General features: G+C 49.2%; 1 protein-coding gene across 11 annotated transcripts in view; it reads left to right on the top strand.

Annotated features, from left to right (window-relative positions):
* Nucleotides 1-10,016: 10,016 nt before the first annotated feature.
* Nucleotides 10,017-13,736, top strand: part of SOCS6 (suppressor of cytokine signaling 6) — a 39,453-nt gene continuing 35,733 nt past the window's right edge. For 4 of the 11 annotated variants that reach the window (XM_072820395.1, XM_072820424.1, XM_072820430.1 and 1 more), the window contains exon 1: nucleotides 10,564-10,659. The gene's annotated coding sequence lies outside the window, so the exon portion shown is untranslated. Of the gene's footprint in view, nucleotides 10,176-10,510; nucleotides 10,660-13,736 lie in introns of those variants that run through there. The other 7 variants (XM_072820437.1, XM_072820406.1, XM_072820471.1 and 4 more) reach the window with 4 other exon arrangements.

Here is a 13,736-nt window from a genome sequence, read left to right as displayed (position 1 = left end):
GGACCCCTGGGTGGCTCAGTGGTTGAGCATCAGCCTTCCGCTCAGGGTGTGATCCCGGGGTCCTGGATCAAGTCCCGCATCAGGTTCCCGCAGGGAGCCTGCTTCTCCCTCTGCCTGTGTCTCTGCCTCTCAATCTGGGTCTCTGATGAATAAATAAATAAAATCCTATAAATGAACAAACAAACAAACAAGCAATATTTTGGTTTCTTTGTTCCAAGAACTCAGAAATGGTTTGGTTGGGTGGGTCTGGCTTGGGGTCTCTTCTGACTTTGAAGGCAAGACATGGGCTGGGCTGCAGTCATTTGAAGGCTGATGTGGGGCTAGGGTTTCCAAATGGCTTACCGTTGTTGGCAGGAGGCCCCAGTTCTTGCCCACTTGGGCTTCTTTGTGGGTGACTTGGGTCTCCTCCCAACATAGTGATGATGTAGCAAGAATCCCCCCCCCCCAGCCTTCCTGTCTCCACTTAATAGTGGTCCATCCACTGGCCCCTTCACTCTGCTATGGGCTGTAAATCCTCACTTGTCTTTACTGTGTTCCCAGGGAAGCCAGTCTCTCTCCCCTGTTACGACAGTCTTGACATCTATCACAAGAAAGTCTCCCTTCCTGTCTTAACAAGAATCAGAATAACTTCTTTAACACTGTAGGCAAGGTCCTTCATAAGTTGCTTGGTTCCAGCTCTGTCCACAGGCCCAGGAAGCCCGTCATCAGTTGGCTCCTGTATCCTTGGCCTGCCGCACTTTGGGGCGCATGTGTGAACCTGACATTAGGCCTCAACAACTCATACCAAGGCCACAGATCAAGCTCTCTGGTTTTTCTGAAGCTTGTCATCATTTGGCTTTAAATGTGGGAGGAAACAACTCCTTTTTTCCCCCCTCATTGAAGGATGGGACACGCAAGCTTCTTTTCTTCTGTACCCCGAAGCTAGGTGGGTTGGTTAATTCAGGCAAAACAGGTTTGGAGCCACTCCTTTTGCATGTCTGGCATAGATCTGGCATAGATTAGCACTTAATGTGGGGGGCCCTTAGCACCTATTGTTCCAACCTCCACCGAAACTCTGAAACTCTGAACCGAAGGGACATTAAAATGGATGCTGGCGGGAAACCATTCACTGAAAACATTTTTACACTTCCTTCCAAGAGAGTGCCTTTTGATGTCAAGTCCTTTGACCAGCCACTGCTAAGATTTGACTCAGGATAGGGAATTTTATTCATACCAATACCAAAGGTATGCTCATTATTGTTATGCAACAAGATGTTTGCATGACCAATATTTTTCCTTCCCACTCCCCCAAACCTCCTACTTTTCAAATGTCTGCTGTTAATTGAAAAGACTAAAATTACTTCTATATAAAGTATAATTAGTGTAAATGCCTTACTAACCATTGACTGGTGACCTTACGTATTTACTTACATTCTACATATTTGCCTTGGGTTCCTCGCTTAGTGATATAATGCTACCTTTTTTACAGTTCCAATGTCTGACCCTTGCAGTATTTTCTCTGAGATAAATCTGACTTTCAGCACATTTAAGGTATGCTGTAACCTTCAAGAATGTAGCTGAATAGTAAATTCTAAGATAGCTACCCTAAAATCGCTGTAGCAGTTTTTAATTTCTGAGGGTGGCCAGTGTATACCATGCCAAGGTATGTCCCTTGGGCATAGTGATTGATGCTTTTGAGCTAAAGGTAATTGGAAACAGCAGACACAGGAATGGCTCTTTCCCTCCTCCTTTCTTCCAAAAAGCAGGGCACATTTTTCCCTCTGTAAAGGTGATATACATTTCTATTTGTAGGGTGTTCTTTCCAGGAGGATCAGAGAGGCCCTGAGATGAGAAGAGATGAGATGAGTCTGTGTAACAAACCTTATTCTTAATCACTGTGTAGTTCCTAGTCTCCTTCCCACAATTTATTTCCCTAGAGCCCAGTCACTCTTCCTCTGTCTAGTTACTTCTCTACAATTTATTGCCCTTTCTTAAAATTGCATATAAGCCCAATTCTAAATGCTTCTTTGGGTTTTTACTTTTTTTGGGGGGGGTTACTTTTTTACTTTTTTTGAGGGAGAGAGAGAGAGAGAGAGCAGGTGTACATCAGCAGGGAGAAGAGGAAGAAAGAGAGGGAGAGACAAAACCCCAAACAGTGTCCACGCCCAGCTCAGAGCCCATGCAGGGGCTCGATCTCATGACCCTGACATCATGAGACCTCATGACCAGAGCCGAAATCAAAGTCTGCTGCTTAACCCACCGAGCCACCCAGGTGCTTCTGGGTTCTTATTTCTTTTCCGTGAAGCCCATGCCCATAAAAATATTAACATCAATAAAAAATATATGCCTTTTTGCCTGTTATTTTGTCTTTTTGTCAGTTTAATTTGCAGGATTATGATTGAAGAGGTCAGAAGAGAAGTTTTTCTTCTACACTTTGGGTTTATATCCTTTGAAAAATGACAGTGGAAAAACAAAATTTCTGGTAAGGAATTAGGCTTTTATTGGTGGGATTCAGGTCATCCTAACCCCAAATATATGACTCCTTGACATACTGAATGTTTGAAGCTGAAGGAGTTCCTGGGCTTCGCCCAAAGCCGGTCAGAGGTGTTCTATCACAGAGGAAAGGAGCATCGTCATCTCCAGAGATAAAGGGACACTGAGAGGGCTCTGAACACCTTGCTAAGTTTCCTCCAGTTTGCGCCACTTAACTCAAACTCTTTGTTTTGTCATATCTTGATGTGACTTTTCACCATCCACCATACTCAGGGTGGAAACTCAGTTTTCACCAATCCTTCACGTCTTCATTTCCTTATGGAGACCCCTGGGCAGCATAAACTTTCTCTTAAATAAATTTGCTTTGTTTATTCAAAGAGAGTCATAACAGCCCAAATTCAAGGGGAGGAGAGTGTCAAAGAACTTCTAGATGTGTATTAGAATCACCAGAACTCCTTCGTCTTGCTCTTGACTTAGTTGCACACCTCTTTTTAAGGTCCTAATGAGCAAATCGAATTCAGTTTACTTCTGTGACCTCCACCCCATTCCAAACTGCCATCACCCCTCCTCGAGGCTCCTACTCTTCTTACTTCTCACCTTTAGTCCTGAGAAAATCCATTCTCCATTCGGGGAGAAGACAGATCTGTTAAAGTGTGCACTAGTTTGCACCAACCCCCGATTAACATCCCCTTGTTACTGCCCATCACTCAGAATAAAACTAAAACTCCCTATGTATAAGACTGAAATGATTTACCACCACCCCCCCCGCCCCATTCCCCTTCATCTCTTCCTGACCCATTACCATGTTCCAGCCATGCCAGTTTGCTTTTGCCCAGAAATATGCCAAATTTTGTTACACCTCGGAGATTTTCCCAAAAGGCTTCCCTGCCTAGATCTCCACATTTTTTTCTCATCCTCATCCTTCGAGGCTCAGAATGAGGATGACTTCCTCAGAGAGGCCCTTCTGGATTGACTCATACAAGGGCCACCAATCCTTGCCCAGTTACTATCTACCTCATCAGTAGCACATTTGTAATCTAGGCCTTTCTGTTCATTTGCTTACTTATTTCGTGTCAACTCTTTCCTCCCCTTTCTTCCCCCATTCCTATTAAATTAATCCCTTTAAGGGCACTTTAAATAACGTCCTTTATTCCTTATCTACCACACCAAGAACTGTGACTACGATACAGTGGGTGCTCTGTTAACATTTGCTGAAATATCCCCTCCACTCAGGACGTAGTGTATGTCCTGGAACATAGATGCTCAAGAAATACTTGTTGGATATTGAATGAGTTGGAAGGTGCAGTCTTGCTCCACGCAACTCAGCAGTCTCCACGACTGGGTCTCTGCCTTAGAATGAGAGGGCCCTGTAAATTGCCTGTGTTCTTTCCTAGGGATGCTGTAGCAAAGTACCACCACCTGGGTGGCTTGGAACAGTAGGAATGCATTCTCTCCTAGCTCAGGAGGCTCTAAGTCTGAAATCAAGGTGTCGGCAGGCAGGGCCATGGTCCCTCCAAGGGCTCTAGGCCAGAATCTGTCCTTGCCTCTTGCAGCTTCTGGTCCTCATTAGCAGTTGTTGGCATTCCTTTGATTAGAGCTGCAGAACTCTATTCTCTGCACACCCCTTCCATCTTTGCGCTCCCTGTGTTTCTTTTTTTAAAGATTATATTTATTTATTCATGAGAGACTCAGAGAGAGAGAGAGAGGCAGAGACACAGGCAGAGGGAGAAGTAGGCTCCCTGCGGGGGAGATTAATGGGGGACTGGAGCCCAATGGAGGACTCTATCCCAGGACTCTGGGATCACAACCTGAGCTGAAGGCAGATGCTAAACCCCTGCGCTACCCAGGTGTCCACCCCTGTGTGTTTTTATTCAGATTTCCCCCATGCAAGGATCTGTCAGTGGAATAGGGTCCACCCAAATCCAGTTTGGTCTCAATCTAAGTTGATTACATCTGCAAAGACCCTATTTTCAGAAAAAGTCACATTCACTAGTATGGAGGTTAGGACTTCAGCATATCTTTTGGGAGATGTGATTTAACTCACACCAGTACCTAACACAATACTTATACTAGGGGCTCCAAAGGGAAATTTTCCTTTCAACCTTGACTTTTCTCTGACCCCTACTTGAATTTTCCTGCTTAGATTGGAAGGCAGCCCTAGCCCTGAATCTAGGCAGTTCCCTTATCCAAGGCTCTGATACCCTCTGGGCCCTTGAAAGCCCGTCCTACTGGGGGCTCAGGCCTGATGCATTTATTGAACCCTGTGGTTCCCAGTTGCTACACATTCCTTTGGAGCCTACTACTAACATGCTAGGATAGCTTTCACATGGTATATCTTGTATTGGATCACTAAGAGAATTTAATATTCATTCTAGTTGTATAATTTCATTGTATGATAAGCTTTTTTGTTGGGTAGAGGAGAAAATCTGGGAATCTAATGACCATTTAAACATTGCATTTTTCCTTAGAAACATTACATTGTAAATTGAATTTATAATCTAAATTACAAATAAACTCTTAGAATGGAATTGCACAGGTAAATTGGGGAACACCTAGATAAAAAAGGTTAAAAATGATGCAAGAATCAAATAACACTATGATTGTAATGTATAGATCACAGGGTAATGACACCTGAAAGTGCTATTGCTTCTAGGAATGTATTTGTACTTCAATCACTCCAAATCTAAAGGAATGAAGTTCTAATATAGAATATTAATCAATGGCAGAGGAAGCACAGTATTTTTTTCTTTTTTATGGTTTGTCAGGACTTTTTAGTGTTTTAGAATCTCAAACGTAGGTAGAAGTTTATTTTTCTGTAAATGTTGGCCCTAGCTTTTGAACCCAGTGAGCTAGCAACTCACTCTGTCCTGCCATAGAAAGGGGATTCTCTAAGAAATGGGAATGTGTCCAGGTAGTAGTGTCACCCAGAGCAGCGATGGCAGTTCAAGACTACCCTGAGCTGGCCATAGGAGTTCTGGCTCTCTGCTGACTCTAGGGAAGAATTCTAAAACATTCTTCCATTGCTGGCTTAATGGAGGGGCGGGGGTTATTCTCTGGAATAGAACATGCCTCCTAAATGTCTAGGAGGCAAATACATTGCCATCAACTCCTCACAATAAAGGGTATTTTGCACACATATATATATATATATATATATATATATATATATATATATTTTTTTTTTTTTTTTTTTTTTTTTTGCCGTAAATCAACAGGATTGTGTTACATAAGTGCAAGATTCCGAAGCAATCAGAGGGGCCCTGGATCCTGGAAGTGGAGAGGGTAAGAAAGAGTGAGCTATTTCTTTAAATTGTCTGCAAATAGGAATCTTTGATGTGAAATAGAGAACAACGTGAAGCTAAGCCTGATGTGCCAAGGACTCCTAGAGGAACAATGTTTTGTTCGAGTGTCACCTTTCTGAGTCAACAGGTACCCACATACCTTCTATCAGATCTTAAACATCCTCAGAGCTCATTGTTCTGGAACATAGGCATCGTTCCTTTGACTTCAGCACGTTCCCAGCTTGCAGGATCTAGCTGCTGTTCAAAATAGCACATTTTCCCAGAAAGCAGGTATGTGTCACTTTGAAAAGGACAAACTAGCCACCCTATATCTTGAAGTGGATCTTTAAAAGGGTTTTGAAAGCCCATTTATCACCAGGCTATTCTTAAGTAGATGGAGAGAGGAATAGAATATTCATATTTATTTATCAAACATTTCTTGAATCCCTATTATGTGAAAATTCTTCACTCAAGGTACTAGCAGCATCATGCAAAGATGATAAGACAAAACATCTGCTGGGAAGCCTGAGTGGCTCAGTTGGTTAAATGTTTGCCTTGGGCTAGGTCATGATCTCAGGATCCTGGGATCCAGCCCCACCCTGGGCTCCCTGCTCAGTGGAGAGCCTGCTTCTCCCTCTCTCTCTGCCCATCCCCCAGCTTGTGCTTTTTCTCTCTCTCTCAAATAAATAAATAAATAAATAAATAAATAAATAAATAAATAAAATCTTAAAAAAAAAAAAAAAGGCAAAGCATCTGCATTCCAAGAAGGATAGAGAATTATTGCAATTTAGGGGAAAGTGTGAAGGGTGCTCTAAAAGAAGTTGAACCCAAGGTGGGGTTTCTAAATAGGATGACATCACTTCTGACAGGGCAGACCTGAACTTTGACAATAAGATTAACAATAAACAGAAATAATCAGAAGGTAGGGGAGGGGTGAAATGGACGAACTTTCTCAGAAGGGAGAAAAGCATGAGTGAAGGCACAGGGCTGGGCCTCTCTGGAGACAGAGTTAGCCAGTGTGGCCTAGCCAGTGCTGGCCTAGCCAAGTGTGATATCGAGAAGAAATAGACCATGAGGCTGGAGAAGTAGGTTGGGTCCAATTCTCAAAGAGCTTTGATGTTGGGTTAACTGAGTCACAGTTTTACAGGTTAGGAGAAAGGCAAGGTGCACATGGAATTTATTGTCTGAGCTGGAACAGTTTTGAGGTGACAAGTGGCACTATGAACTTTTGTGCCAGAACAACAGTCATAACCTGGTACTGGTCTGGGCAAACTGGGACCTATGGTCACTCTAGTAACCAGGAGGCTGTCCAGAGAGAAGCTAGAATTGGGAGGAGACTTCCAGAGTGCAGGCACATGGGGCGGGTGGGCCTAGGAGTCCTGTATTCATTCCCCACGGTGGCCACCACAAAGTACCACAAACTGGAAGCTTAACACAGCACATGTATATTCTTTCATGATTATGAGAGCTTGAAGTACAAAGTCAAGGTGTTGGTAGGGCTGTGCTGTCTCTGAAGGCTCTAGGGGAGAATGCTTTCTGGCCTCTTCTTGGCTCCTGGTGGCTGCCAGCCATCCTTGAATTCCTTGGCCTGTGGGCGAATTGATGCAGTCTCTGCCTTCCTAGAGTTCTCCCTGTGTGTCTTTATGTTGTCTTCCCCTACTTATCTGCTTCTGTGTCTCTTCTCTCATAAAGACACCAATTATGTAGGATAAGGGTCTCATCCTACTCCTGTATGAGCTCATACCCACTTACCCGCATCTGCAAAGATGCCACTTCCAAACAAAGGCACATTCTGAGGTTCTAAGCAGGTTGTGAATCTTCGGGGGACATTCTTTAACACAGTGTAAGTACCAACAAGGAACCTGAACGAGTGGAGGACAGCTTGAGACCTTCAAAGACAGGAAGGCAGGAGGCAACAGAAAGGCAATGAAAAGGAGAAAGTCTGGGGATGCTTCTCCCTCCCCCCCCTCGATTCTGGAAAAAGGGAAGACATTTATTTAATACTAGAAATCAAACCAGACTGAAAATGGGGAGATGGAATGACTCAGCTGCTCTTAGCTCTGTCATCTTGGACGAGTCATATGATCTCTGAGTCTGTTCCCTCCTCTATAAAATGAGGATATTGATGTCCAGTAAAGGTCCTTCTGGCTCTAGAAGCTATGACTTTAGGAGGAACAGGTGGAACCATGCTGCCTAAACAGGATAGTTTCAATAAGACCCTTTGCCATTATCATCTTTTAGCAAAATACATGTATCTATCAGGCAGCGTTTATGGTTCCATACAACAGAAATTGGTTATCTGGAGCAAAGCGGGAGTTTATTAGGAGGCTATCAGGGGTTGGCACCAGGAACAATCTGATCCAGGTACCCTACTAGGGTGGGTCTTGCACCCTTCCTGTTTGAATCTCCCGCCCCAGGGTTAGAGTCCTGGGCATGAGTGCTATTCCTGGGCACGCCTCTCAGCTATGCTGAGTAGAAGCAAAGATAAGATTTCTCCCAAAGGGAGATGGAATTGCTGATAGAAAGGAGGCTTGGATGAGAAAACCTGAATATATAGCCAAGACGTGCTTGGAATTCAGCTGAGCATGAAGTTTTTAATAGTGTATTTAGCCACTAATAATTTACACTATAGTTGTTGCTGTACTACTATTATTACCACTATTATTTTAATCTAGTGTTTAAGATCTCATATTCTGGAGTCAGAACTAAGTCTGAATCTCAGCTCTGCCCCGTAGTAGCCGTGTGATGCTGACCAGCTGTGACAGACTCAGAAGCCCAAGGTGTGATCCTCTCTGCTGGAGAAGTTAGGTGCTTGCTAGCTCTGCTCACCAGGCCCGCTGCGTAGATCTCTAATCCATCTCACCCATTCTCTTTCGGAGGGGGCTTAAAACAAGAAGGGGTGGGGTTGAAAAGTTTGCTTATTATTACTTGGTATTCCTGCTAACCTCTCTGACCATTCTATTTTTTTTTTAATTTTTTTAAATAAATTTTACTTATTTATTCATGAGAGACACACACACACAGAGGCAGAGACACAGGCAGAGGGAGAAACAGGCTCCATGCAGGGAGCCTGATGTGGGACTTGGTCTCCAGGATCACGCCCTGGGCTGAAGGCGGCCCTAAACTGCTGGGCCACCTGGGCTGCCCCCTTTTTTTTTTTTTTTTAAGATTTTATTTATTTATTCATGAGAGACACACACACAGAGAGAGAGAGAGGCAGAGACATAGGCAGAGGGAGCTGCAGGCTCCATGCAGCTTGATGTGGGACTTGATCCTGGGACTCCAGGATCATGCTCTGGGCCAAAGACAGGCACCAAACCTCTGAGCCACCCAGGTGCCCCTCTGACCATTCTATTTTTTTTTTTAAACCATTTAGCACTTTATTTAATTTTTTTAATAATAAATTTATTTTTTTATTGTTGTTCAATTTGCCAACGTACAGAATACCACCCAGTGCTCATCCCGTCAAGTGCCCCCCTCAGTGCCTGACACCCGGTCACCCCCACCCCCTGCCCTCCTCCCCCTCCACCACCCCTAGTTCGTTTGCCAGAGTTAGGAGTCTCTCATGTTCTGTCTCCCTTTCTGATATTTCCCATTCTATTTTGATTACACTCACTGCAATTAGATCTTTGAGAATTGAGTCGCACTTCTATCAGGATAACAATAAGGGTACACGTTTACACATAAATTCAGGTTAAGAACCGAAGATAACAAGGGTCTGGTGAATCACACACAGCAAATGACACCAGCCTTACAGGTGCCATCCAGTCATAAAAAGCGATCAAATCTCCTGATAATCCAATTTTCAAATTATTAATCTAGATTTTGTTTAGGCGAATACTGTAATTAGACGTTTATAGTAATTAAGATCAATTACTTGAACCTTTTCTAACTAGCAGCTTTATTGAGATGTAATTCAGATATAAATTCCCACTTGAACATTCCTTTTTCCCCTAGCCTTGTTTTTTTTTTTTAAAAGGCCCTATTAAAGAAACACAACTTTGAAAGTCAACCATCCTGAAGTTAGATTTTAAGGACACCTATCTTGAACCACTTTCCACCGAAAGAGGAACGCACGTTTTTGTCCTGTAGCTTCTCATTGACAAAAATAAAATTTGCTGTTCTTGCCGTGCGTCAGGGGCACCTTCATCAGTTTCCGAAGAAGTGAGTCAAGCTGCCCACGACGCAACTTTCCATCAGCCGCCGTGAGACCCAGCGGCGGAGCATCGCGCACCGCGCTCCGCGGGGTGAAACGCTCAAGCGCCGAGGGGAGAAGTGGCCGGCGGGGGGCAAGCGGCGGGCTCGCGCCCAGGCCAGCTTCGCCATGAGGCTGCAGAAGGGGCGGGGAAGGAAGGACGGGCTCCCTCCCCGGGCCCCGGTGCCGCCAGGAGCCCGCTGCGCCCGGGCCAGGGCCGCCGCCAGGTGCGCTTCGCCGCCGCGCCGAGGGGGAGCCGGAGCCCCGGGCCCCGAGGGCTTCCCCGCGCCGGGGGGGGGGGGGGGGGAGGGGGAGGGGCGGGGAGGCAGCCGCTCGGGCGGGGGGCGCAGGGCCGGACGCCGCTCCGACCCCCGCGCCCTCGGCCGCCCCGCCCCGCCCCCCGCGCCCCCCGCGCCCTCGGCCGCCCCCCGCGCCCCCGCTCGGCCCGCCCCGCCCCGCCCCCCGCGCCCGGACGCCCGCCTGCGCCACGGGCCGACTGGAGGGCGCGGGGCGGCCCGCTCGGCTCCTCCGCTCCCGCCCGGCGCTCGGGCCCAGCCGCCGCCGCCGCCGCCGCCGCCGCGCGCCCCTCCTGGAGGAGGAGGAGGAGGAGGAGGAGGAGGAAGGAGGCGGGAGGAGGAGTTGCGGGAGAGGAGGGCCGAGCGCGGCAGTCGCGCCGGCGCTGGGCGAGGAAGCGGAGCGGGCCGCCGCCGGGTGAGCGTCCGCGGAGCCGCGTCGGAGGCTGGTCCGGGCTTCGCTTTCCGCCGCGTCGGCCGCGAGGCCGGGGCGGGGGCCGCTTCTCCCGTCGCGCGGCCCGGGGTCGGGGAGGCGGCCCGGCCGGCGCGCCTGCAGCCGAGGTCCCCGCGCGAGGCCCGGCCGGCGGGGAGCGGCGCCGGGGAGGCCGGGCCGGGCGGGGGCCGGGCGCGGAGGGCCGAGGCCTGCTTCCGCCGAGCGCCGCGCGACCCCTCGGCCTCCCGGTGCGCCGCGCGCCGGCCGGGCCTCCGCCTTTGTTGCCCGCGGCCCCGCCGGCGAGAGGCCGGGGCTCGGCGAGGCCTGGGCGGCGGCGCGGGGCCTGCGCGGCTCCCCCCGCCCCCCCCCCCCCCCCCCCGGGCCGCGCCGGCCGGTCGGTCGGTCCTGGCCGTGGGCTCGGCCCCGGCGGGTCGGGAGGCCCAGGCCGCGCCCCCGCCCCCGCCCCCGGGAGGCCGCGCGGGCCGGGGGGAGCGGGGAGCGGGGAGGGCGGCGCGTGACGGGGCCGCTGGGGCTGCGGGGGAGCGGCGGCCGCGGAGCCCACAGGCCTCGGTTTTCAGTTGCCCCCGGAGTTGGCAACTTGGTGCCACGGTGGGGGCTCGCGTCGGGCGCAGCCACCGGCGTCCCCGGCGGCGGGTCCTGGCGCAAAACTTGGGCTGCGAGCGGCGGGCGGGCGCCAACTCCCGCGTGGGGGTGCGGCCCCGGCTCCCGGCTCCCGGCTCCCGGCTCCCGGCCCCGCTGCTCGGCACTGAGGGCCGAGGGCCCGCTGGCCGTGAGCGCTGGAGCCCGGGCTGCCGGGAGCGGCGCGCACAGTGTCGGGGCCGGTCGGCCTGGGCGAGGCCGTGCACGAGGCGGCCCGCGGCGCGGCGCGGTGCGGACCCGGCGGCTGCGGGAGGCGCGGGGCGCTCCCAGACGCCGCCCTGGTCGCGCGTTTCTTGGAGTCGCGGCCCGTTCGCAGCCCGACCGAGTGCGGTGCCGGCCCCTCAGCACCAGGTGTGTGACGGGCTCCCCGCCGTGGGACGCACACCTGGATCCTGACTTTCAAAGACCCAGCGCGCTCCGGCATGAGATCCGCGGCGCTTATTTGAATGAGTGAATTTTAAAGGGAATACCTAGTGCCGTGGGGAATCGCCATTTATTTCATCTTATTAAGATTTTATTTATTCATGAGAGACCCAGAGACACAGGCCGAGGGAGAAGCAGGCTCCATGCAGGGAGCCCGGGGCGGGACTCGATCCCGGGACCCCAGCGTCCTGCCCTGGGCCGAAGGCGGGCGCTCAGCCGCGGAGCCACCCGGGCCTCCCGAATCATCCTCGTCGTTTAAAAGCATCCGTGGGGGCGGCCCGGGTGGCGCAGCGGTTGAGCACCTGCCTTCGGCCCAGGGCGCGATCCTGGAGACCCGGGATCGAGTCCCACGTCGGGCTCCCTGCATGGAGCCTGCTTCTCCAGCTCTGCCTGTGTCTCCGCCTGTGTCTCCGCCTCTCTCATGAATGAATAAATAAAATCTTTAAAAAGAAAAATAAAAGCATCAGTGGTATTGTTTACAAGTTTCACAGGCAGCCTGCGGTGCTTCTCTTTTCCTGTGTGCTTTCTAGTTTTCCTCACTGCTGCATCACCTGGCAGTGGATGCCTTAACTTTCACCGTCTGCCCCTGTTCTGAACCCAGCGGGTCACCCCAGCCCCTTCTGGACCTTCCCTGGTGTTTGCTCCTTGTCTTTGGGGAAGCTGGCTCACCGACCGTCCCTTGATAACGATTCTCAGAAGAACTTACTCTCTGGGGTTTGACGAGTACTTTCCACTGTTTGTTCTGGTTAAGGATGAACCTTTACCCTTTAAGGGTCTCCAGGCAACATCTCTTTTGAAATACTTTTCCCTTTTATTATTAGGCTCTTTAGATGCCACCTAAATTGATACGGGGTACCTGGCACTGCCCATTTCCCCATCTTTTAGTGAGAAGATAGGGGCTCCCCAGGACTTAGGGGCTCACCCTCAGTGTCAGGTGGTACCTTCCCAAGGCAGCACCTTCCAGGGAGTGAGAGGGGGAGGGGTTTGGGTGTCCTTGACCTAGGCCGCACCACGACCTGGGAGGACAAGGTCTGCTGTGCTGCCTGGGGTCCTACCCATTTTGCCATCTGAGTATCCCTTTCAGTGGCCGTTTTGGGGAACAGAAACAAGGTCTGCCTAAGACTGTCTTGTGTAACTTCTCAGAGAAAACTACCAGAGTTTTCTCCGTTGTGATCAGTTTTCAGGAAACGTTTGTGTTATTAATAGTAAATATCAGGTGCCTGCATGGCTCACAGTTGAGCATCTGCCTTTGGCTTGCATGATCCCAGGGTCCTGGGATCGAACCCTGTGTTAGGCTTCCTCTCCCTCTGCCTGCTGCTCCCCCTGCTTGTGTCTTCTCTCTCTGTCAAATGAGTAAATAAAATCTTTTTAAAAAATAGTAAATATTTTTTATTTTGCTCGTAGAAGTAATTGCATGATCTTACTTAAAAGTCACAATATAGTCTGAAAAAAGGAAATGTTATGTCCATTTCTGAATTTGTGGTAGTTACTGTCTTTCAAGAACATACCATCATGTGGAATGGGTTGATACACAAGTATGTTGACTATGAGGTCAGGCACCCCATGTTATTTATATGTAGTATAACTAGTAGTGTGCATGCATTGATTTTGACATTTAATAGGGTAGGTAGGTAAGTAAATGACCAAGCTAAGATCACCTTTTGCTGTTTTGTTTGTTGCATCTTTTATGGGAAGTGAAGATTATTTCAGTTCTTGGTCCTCATCCCTAATCTTTTTCCAGTTTTGGAAATGGCACATCTGTGGTGCCTGAGTATTTTTGTAAAATTACTGCTTTTACAAGGGAGACATTTATAATACTAGTGTATGTCATAGAAAGGGGGAACTTTCTTGTATGACTAGACAGATCGAAAGAGTAGTTCACACAGTAAAAGTGAAACCGCATTGGGACATATTTTAAATTGTATAGACAGTGAAATTGTCATTAATGTTTTTGTGGTTAATTTGGTATTCTGTAGAGT

The sequence above is a fragment of the Canis lupus genome, chromosome 1 (assembly GCF_048164855.1).
Source record: "Canis lupus baileyi chromosome 1, mCanLup2.hap1, whole genome shotgun sequence".
NCBI classification, from domain to species: Eukaryota; Metazoa; Chordata; class Mammalia; order Carnivora; family Canidae; genus Canis; species Canis lupus.
This window is presented reverse-complemented; position numbering and strand designations above follow the sequence as displayed.